Source organism: Tupaia chinensis, unplaced genomic scaffold, assembly GCF_000334495.1.
Source record: "Tupaia chinensis unplaced genomic scaffold, TupChi_1.0 Scaffold000628_1, whole genome shotgun sequence".
Lineage (NCBI taxonomy): Eukaryota > Metazoa > Chordata > Mammalia > Scandentia > Tupaiidae > Tupaia > Tupaia belangeri.
The window spans coordinates 2262162-2270583 of NW_006160148.1; the positions used below are offsets into that span (position 1 = coordinate 2262162).

Sequence of the window (8422 nt, forward strand, 5' to 3'; positions counted from 1 at the left end):
ACAACGTGGGAGTCCAGCGACATAGCCATTACGCTAACTGCTGGTCCCTGCTAACAGTGTTATACCTCCTACTCGTGAGAATCATGCAAGTCTAAAATGTCTGGAGTGGCTAACCGGGGCTGCCTCCTCCCCACGCGGTTAGCCGTGCCCGGCCTCCTCCTCCTCATGGCCTTTGGAATGGACTCTGCCCTGACAGTTACGGAGTGGGAATTCCAGGTGCGACACACATGGGGCGGTCCAGGGATTGTCAGTATGACTGCTGGGGACAGGCGCTCCTCATGTCACTCTGCAGTTCGACCGTTCGGGCACCGCAGCCCGGCGGTCAGTCTTCGGCCCCTCAGGGCAGCACCCCCATGACCTCTAATCCAGTCCCATTTACCAGCAGGAACCCGCCTGTCTCTCTCTGGCTGGCCGCCCGACTGGCAGGGATTCGGACTGGAGGGGTTATAGGGGGACCTAAAACTGGCAGGTATCTGACCTGAAGGTGTTATAGGAGTACCTAAAGTTTATCAGAACCCGCCCCTACATGACCAATCCAGAACATGTGGGCCCCAGTAATTTCACCCTCTCCTTCCCCAATCCCCCCCAAGTGCCAGCTTTAATCAACTCTACTTTCCATTTTCTGGCCTCCCTTGCTGGCTCTGCCCCCCACTGTTAAGATGGTCACAATCGCATCCTGGTGCCCCCTCATCCCAGGTCAGTTATGCCTCTGTCCACGGCGTCTCTCCTCTCCAGTTCTCCAGCGTCTCTCTCCTCTACACATCTCACCTCGCCTTGGCTCCCAATGCCTCTGCCCGGTGCCCCCCACCCCACTGGGGTTCTCGTCCTCCGCGGAGGCACTGTGTCCTCTTGCTTGCAGTGCTATGCACGGCTCTCTTAAAATCCCTGCTAGCCTGGATCCTCCCATTTCTGGGACCCAACATACTATGTGTACTCCTGGCTTTTCCACCCTGTGTTTTACACTTTCTCAGGGAACACACACCCACCATCGCTCCAGTGGCAATTAATCAGATGCTCCTGCACCCCTACGGACCCCTTCCCCAAGACCCTCCGACCAGAGGGCCCCAGATCAACGTCCCTTAACAGGCTGAAGCCGCCAGAGCAGTCGTCACCCCTTATCCCTTTAAGGTCGGAATGTAAGGTCTGGGGAAGGGAGAAGAGACATGGCGGAAACATTCCCGCCAGCAGGAACCTTCCTGTCGTCCACACCTGGCCCGCCACCACCAACGGACCTTCCTGCCCGCCAGCATTTGGCACGCCCGCCAAAGCTGAGCAGAAGCAGCAAACGTCATTGGCCAGACAAAGACCCGTGGGGACCAGCTATTGGACAGACGGCCGTCACCCACCCTGGGTGTGACTCCCTCGGCCTCTGACCAGACCGAGGCCGAGGCCGAGGCCGAGGCCGAGGGACCTCACCGGAGAGCGCAGGATAAATTATGCTGGTTTTATTAAACCCCAACTGGTATTTTCACCTTTGCCACCTCTGACGTCGCCACTGCTCCCAAGTCAAGCCTAACATCAGCCACGGTGAGGCTGGACGGATGCCGCTCAGCCTCAGCCTCTGACCTTTCCCCTTGTGGAGGGCACACACGGGAAACCCAGGCCTGGGGCCACAGACACATGCCGCCCACCCGACAGGACAGCGAGCCAGCTGCACCGGCTGTCAGAAAGGCAAGCAGGGGAACCAGCAGTTAGCGTAATGGCTATGTCGCTGGACTCCCATGTAGTCGACCGCGGTTCGTGTCCCGGACCCGGTGGCTTAAAACTCACGCCGGGCGCGTGTGCGTGCATGCCCAGGATCCCGAGAGGAGAATGGAGAAGGGATTGCGGCGTGACCATCCCCCCTGGGGGGTGATTTCTCGCTTTCTGTCTCTATGTCTCTCTCTGTCTGTCTGGCGAGCGCACACGCCCTACAGTGAAAATCTCTCAAAAAAAAAAAGAAAGGCAAGCAGATAAAACACTGCAGTTGTAAGAGAGGCCCTCAGCTTGGAAGGAGAAAGCAGGGGAGATGGGAGAGGCTTTGGAGCAGAAGGAAGTGTGAGCAAAGACACAATGAAGGAAGCGCACGGTGGGGGCTGACAGGCGGGGTGGCGGTTAAGGCTCTGGACTCCCACAAGTCAATAGCAGCTGGAGCAGCAGGCCTGGTGGCTTGCTTTCTCACTTTTCCTTTCTCTCTGGTTAAATTTTAAAAACTAACAACAATGTTGAATAAAATTAAATAATTCTTATTAAAAAAAAAGGAAAGAAAGTACGTGGGAGGGGCCCGCAGGTGGCATGGTGATTAAGGCATTGTACGCCCACGTGGCCAACCACAGTTCGAGTCTCGGCCTGGCAGCTTGTTTTCTCACTTTCCCCCTCTCTTCTCTCTGGTCAAATTAAAAAATAATACTAATAAATAAAATAACTCTATAAAAAAGAAAGCAAGCACACGTGAGGGCTGGCTCTGTGGTAAAATGGTAATGAGCTGCTCAAAAGAAGGTGGCTTCTGGGGTCAGCAGGTGGCGTGGTGGTTAAGGTGCTGAACTCTCATATGGCCAACTGTGCTTCGAGTCCCAGACCAATGTTTTTTTCTTTGTTTTGTTTTTACTTTTTTTTTAGTTTTTTTTTTTTTTTTGCTATAGGGCGTGTGTGCTCACTGGAGGGAGAAGGTGAGAGAGAAAGTGAGAAAGCTTCCCCCAGAGGGGATGGCTATGCTGTAATCCCTTCTCTTTCAATTTCCTCTTGGGATTTTGGGCACACACCTGGTATGTTTCTTGTCCCCTGGTCTGGGACTTAACCCATGCTGTCGGCCATGTGGGATTGAGGCTTTAGCCATGATACCACTTGCTGGTCTGGAGTCTATTTTTTTTAAGAGGTTTTTCCGATGCGGTGCATGTGCTTGCCAGAGGGAGAGAAAGAGACAGAGCCAGGGAGAGGGAAAGTGAGAAATCACCCCCCAGGAGGAATGGCCATGCAACAAAACCTTCTCCTCCATTCTCCTCCCAGGATCTTGGCCACACAGGCACACATGACTGGTGTGATTTTGAAACCACTGGGTCCACGGCTGGAACAGCAGTTGGTCATGTGAGGTTCAGTGACGTAACTGCTGTACCATCTGATGGCCCAGAGCTCCATTAATTTTTTTTGGAGAGAATTTTTGCTATAGGGTGCATAGGCTTGCAAGAGACATAGAGACAGAAAGTGAGAAATCACCCCCCAGAGGAGATGGCCATGCTGCAATCCCTTCTCCTCCATTCTCCTCCCGGGATTTTGGGCACGCACGCGCATGCACCCGGCCTGAGTTTCCAGCTTCTGCTCCAGGTCCAGAACACAAACCACGGTCGGTCGGCCATGTGGGAGTCTAGAGACGTAACATCACGCCACGCCATCTGCTGGTCCTGGTCCGTTAACTTTAAAAAGCTGCCTTGGTGTTGTGATCAGCAAGGTTTGAGAGGCCCTGGTCCAGGTGCAGAGAGATCTTTTCGTTTATTCAGAGATTCATGCATAAGACAAATGCCTACGAGTGAACACGGGCAGTCCTCCATACCCAGATTATGCCTTAGATGTAACCCACCGCGAACCAAAACTATTGGAGGTGAGACTGGCTGCACTGGACCAGCTGGTGGGATGGTAGTAAAGGCGGCTGGGTCCCGCATGGTCGAATTCTGGACCCGAGGGCTTGAGAAACACATCAGGCATGTGTGCGTGCATGCCCAAAATCCTGAGAGGAGAATGGAGGAGAAGGGGTCGTGGTGTGGCTGTCCCCCAACAAGTGTACTTTGTCACTTTCTTGCTCTGTCTTTCCAGTGAGTGCATGTACCCTATAGGAAAGGCTAAGAAAAAGACTGCCTCTGTACTGTGTAGACTTTCTCCTTGTCATTAGTCCACAGGTAATACGGTAGAGCAAGTATCTACACTGCAGAGGTATTATATGTAACCTAGATAAAATTTAAAGTATAGGAGAATGTGCATAGGATTATATACAAAGATTATGCCACTTTATATGAGGGACCCGAGCACCCACAGATTTTGGTACCCTGACGTGGGGCTCCTAGAACCCATCCTCTGTGGGTACTGAGGACACCTCCACTGCGTCCCAGGTCCACCACTCTCAGTACTGTGATTCTGCTTGCAGTACCCACGGCCGGCCGCCCAGAAAGGTCTTCCTGGCGGTCCCGACGTTAATGTGGTGTCCAGCATGTCCATGGTCTCAATACTTAATGTACCCAATGAGCTTGACTTCTTAGACATTTATCCCGCGTCAGGAGAAAACACTGTTTTACACATCTTTGTGGGCCAGACCGCCCATTCACATGACCTCCCCACATAATAGAGGCCGGATACATGTTCCTTCAGCGGGTGTTGACGCCCTCGATTCCTCTTTAACCTATTGTATCTAAAAAGGTCTGTGCTATCGTGAGAAAAGAAGGGCTTGGTGACACTGAGTCCCACCTCGGCCCCTTGCTAGCTGCATGATCTCCGCCAAGCGCCTTAAACCGGAGCCTCTGATAAGACAGAAGTGACAGCTCCCGGAGCTGCCGCCAAGGGCTCTATGTAAAGCACCTGACATCCCAATGATTCTAACTAACTTCAGGGCCTCTTGGAGTCTTTTATTACAAGTAGAGGGGGGCCCTTCCTAAGTGAAACTGGAAGGCATGAACTGGCTCTGCCCAGGGCCCGGTACACCAGTGCTCATACACGGCAGGGACTCATTAGCACCGGGGTCTCTCACACCGCACCCGGCAAAGGCTCACCGTGCCAAACTGGACCCTCTGGCAAAATGACTTTGTTTCCAAACTGTTCAGGCCTAGACACCCCTCCCCAAGCCAAGGTCTCCTAAACCCTGCAGAGCCCAGAGGACTGATGGGGCTTACTCCGCAGCTGCCCGCGGCCGCGGGGCGCTCTCCCAGCGGGGCCGCTGTCTCCCCAGCTGCGTAGACAGCTCATCCCAGCTGCTCCAGGGCAGAGTCCAGGATCGGCCCTTCTCCCGTGCTTTTCAGAGAAAGCGCTCTGGAGAACACAAAGTTCACTGGCCTGACCCTCGGTCTCTGGAGGGAGTGGGGAAATCCTCAGGGGACGGCTTGAGCAACGAGGCGACAGTTAGAAAAGGGGCCCCAAGGAGAGTGTTCCGGGGCACTGACAGCCACGGGAGAGGCCCTGCCTCCCGCGGCGGCTCTTAGGTCTACAGGCTCTTCCACACCGGCCAGCACCGCGGCCAACGCGACGCCCCTGTCACTCGGTTTGAGGGGCAGGTATGCACGGCGTGCAGAAGTCGCGCAGAGAAGCGAGCAGCGGAGGGCGGCAACCCAGGAGAGCGAGGGCGAGGGCGAAGCCCAGACAAGCCCGCTTTCGGGGGTGCGGCTGCGGGCTCGGGAGGCGGCGGAGCGGGGCGCGCAGGGGGCGACCGGGCGGGAAACCGCAGGAGGTGAACGCGCAGTCCCCGGGCCGCGAGGCCGCGAGGCCGCAGAGCAGGTGGAATGCGAGCACGGGTGCGGACAGCGCAGAACAAGGGCTCGGCCAGCTCCTCGGACTTACCCAGCCGAGAGGAGCCTCAGAAGCACCCCGGACGACTACCTCGTTGGAGACGAGCAACCGCCCAACAGCCCGGGGCTTTTTGGTAGTTGTAGTTCCAGGACTCCACGTGGCCGCTTAGAAGCGTTTTCCGCCTCTCCGTTCGGAACTATTGTTCCCGAGGTGCACCGCGCGAGGGTGCGCAGTACAACGCTGGACTACAATTCCCAGAGTCCTGTGCGACTGCCGCGGTCGGTGACGCCGCCCAAGGCCTGGACGCGGTGCGACCCCGCCCCCTGGTGGCCCGAGGAGCAGGCGCCACGCGTACAGGTCCTTGGCGGAGAGTTACTGTTCATAGTTCCGGTTACTAACCCTCCGCGTCGCCTTTCCTCACCTGGGCCCGGAGCGTAGCTAGAAATAACCGCAGTTTCAGCTTCGCTTTATTCCCAGGGTGCAGGGAGGGGGCGGGCGTGGCTGGGTGTTTGTATCCCTCCACTCCACGCGCGCACTCTTTGCTTTCTGTGACAACATGCGACCGATCGTTCAACCTGCACCTGTTGACGCCGGTGATTTTCCATTGTCCTCAAGAGAGTCACCAGCTGAGAACAGGGAGGAGCCCGACCTGCCCCACTAGCTCCTAGACGCTGGCGAGCGTGAGCCTCAGCAGCATCCACAAGCCAGATGAGAATTCAGACAAAAGAATAATTACAGCGCAGAGAGAGGTGCTGCGATGGGGCGGCTGCAACTGTGGGAGGGAGCCTCGCAAAGGGCAAGCGAGCGGGTGGGCAAGGCTTCTTAGCAGGTGTGAAAACTGAGTCGGAGCAGGAGTGCAGAGAGCGTGAAGACGGCCCAGAACAGGTTCGGGGCTGGCTGGAGCAGAGGATCAGGGCTGGAATGGAGGCAGGGCCTATCTTCACGAGTCCTGTCAATTTCTGTAAGAAATTTGGGTCATTCAGGCAGTTACGAAACCTTCAGGGCTGCCCCCGGTACTCTGGATACGCCTTCCGCAAAGGAAACTGGACCTCACGTGGCCTAGCAAGGTTCGAATCCCAGCCCTAGCAGCTTGAGAACACACTGGCAGCCTGCACACGTGCCCAGGATCCTGGTGGCAGAGGAAACTGGGGGAAAAGGCCCCTCTGGGCATTCTCCCTTGCTCCACCCTCCCCTTGCACACACCCTCTGACATACAAAACAAACACTAAAACCTTTCAACAGCTTCCTACTGAATGAAGTCCCACCGGCTTAGCCTGCATTCCAGGTCCTGCCCAACCTGGGCTCTCCTGGACCCCAGGAGTGGTGCTCATGCTTCCTGGCAGGACTGTTCTCTCCTTTGCCCTGCCCAGACCCCAGTGCCTGCGCCTCCTCACCATTTTCAGGGGCACCCATTTCTTCCATTCTTCACCTCCTGCTGCTACTCGAGCTGTGTGCTCTGTCCTGCCTGGTCTCCGTGTAATTCTGTCCTTCCTTCAGTTCCACAGCCCTTCCTCTCCATAAAGCTCCGCTGACTTCCAGTCCCAAAGGACCGCCCCTCTCAGTTGCTGGGACCTCTTTCATTGGAAGATGAACCCCCACTGCTTGGTAGCATCTACTAGCTGGAGGTCTTCACTCTCCAACGATCGCAGGCTACTTTTTCCATCCACCACCCCACACGCCTGTCACCAGTGCCCGGCCCTGCTCTAGTCCTCTTTTAGACTCACCCTCCGCCCGTTACACCATTGTCACCACTGTCCTTCCAGGAGCCAAGGAGAATACTTCAGGAAGGAGCCATGGCAGTAGCATCCCACCGTGGTAATTAAGCTCTGGGTTTAATTAAACCCATGGTTGGTGGCAGTGGCCACAGAACATAAGCAGCTTAGCGCAGCTCAGAGATTTTCTCCCTTTGGCTAATTCATACCCCTGTGAGCAGCTGGCACAGAGCGCTCCTGTCACACCAGAGTCCCTGGTTCTGAGAGGGACAGCTGGAGGTCACTTCTTCCAGTTTCCTGCTGGTGGAGGCCACACTGGAGCCATATGCAGGCCAGCCAAGTTTAAGATCTCCTGGGCCTATGGTAAAAAATTTTTCTCTCGCAAAAAAAAATAAATCCTCCCAGGGAGAGGGAGGTCACAGCCTCTTTTACCTACTTAGTCACTGTTAGGGAGCTCTTCCTTGAGCCAATCAAACTCTTGTTGCAAAATAAAATTCTTGAGTTCAATTACATTTCCTTCCAGTCTAATTTTTTTCTGGGTTAAACAACCCAATTGCATTTAAGTTTTTAGCAACACTTTTATTTTCCAGCCTTTTTATCATAGATCTTGTCCTCAAATACACAAGGCTGTCTTCAAGTCAGCCACTCTCAAGTCAGGCCTTAACCCCATTGCCAGATTACTCTAAAATGGTATTTGGGTAACTGGCTTTGAACTTCCTGTTCTGCCTGCCCACTAAAGTTACTGGGCAACATTTTTTGAAATCAAGATATAAATATACAATAAAGTGTGCAAATTAAATGTACAGCTTAGCTTTTTCTTTGTTTTCTTTCTTTTTCTTTTTCTCTTTTTTTTGGTTTGGTATAGGGAGTGTGTGCTTGCCAGAGAGAGAGGGAAAGTGAAAAAGCATTCCTCTGGGGATATGGCCATGCTCCAATCCCTTCTCCATCCTTCTCTCAGGATTGTAGGCATGTCCGCGCACATGCTTAGTTTGTCTTTCTTGCTGCCAGGTCTGGGACTTGAACCATGAAGTGAGTCATCTGTGCCTAACCTCCATGCCACCTCCTGGCCCTTAGCCCTTTCTTAAAAAAAAACCCTTTACTTACTTTTATGATTTAATTTCCAACTCTGTCTGCATGTGCATGCACACGTGTGTGCACACGTGCATGTGTGCATTTGCACGTGTGTGTGTGTGTGGCATTCATGTTGCCATCCGCCTGCCTCAACCTGCAGGCTCCCCATGCTCCTT

At 54.3% G+C, this 8422-nt stretch overlaps 1 protein-coding gene across 6 annotated transcripts in view; it reads right to left on the bottom strand.

Annotated features, from left to right (window-relative positions):
• The window catches only part of PAFAH2 (platelet activating factor acetylhydrolase 2), a 51362-nt gene extending 45665 nt beyond the window's left edge, over nucleotides 1-5697 (bottom strand). For 2 of the 6 annotated variants that reach the window (XR_336144.3, XR_336146.3), the window contains exon 1: nucleotides 5515-5697. The gene's annotated coding sequence lies outside the window, so the exon portion shown is untranslated. Of the gene's footprint in view, nucleotides 1-4733; nucleotides 4753-4853; nucleotides 4990-5514 lie in introns of those variants that run through there. The other 4 variants (XM_006159427.3, XM_014591968.2, XM_006159426.3 and 1 more) reach the window with 4 other exon arrangements.
• Between the last annotated feature and the right edge of the window lie 2725 nt (nucleotides 5698-8422).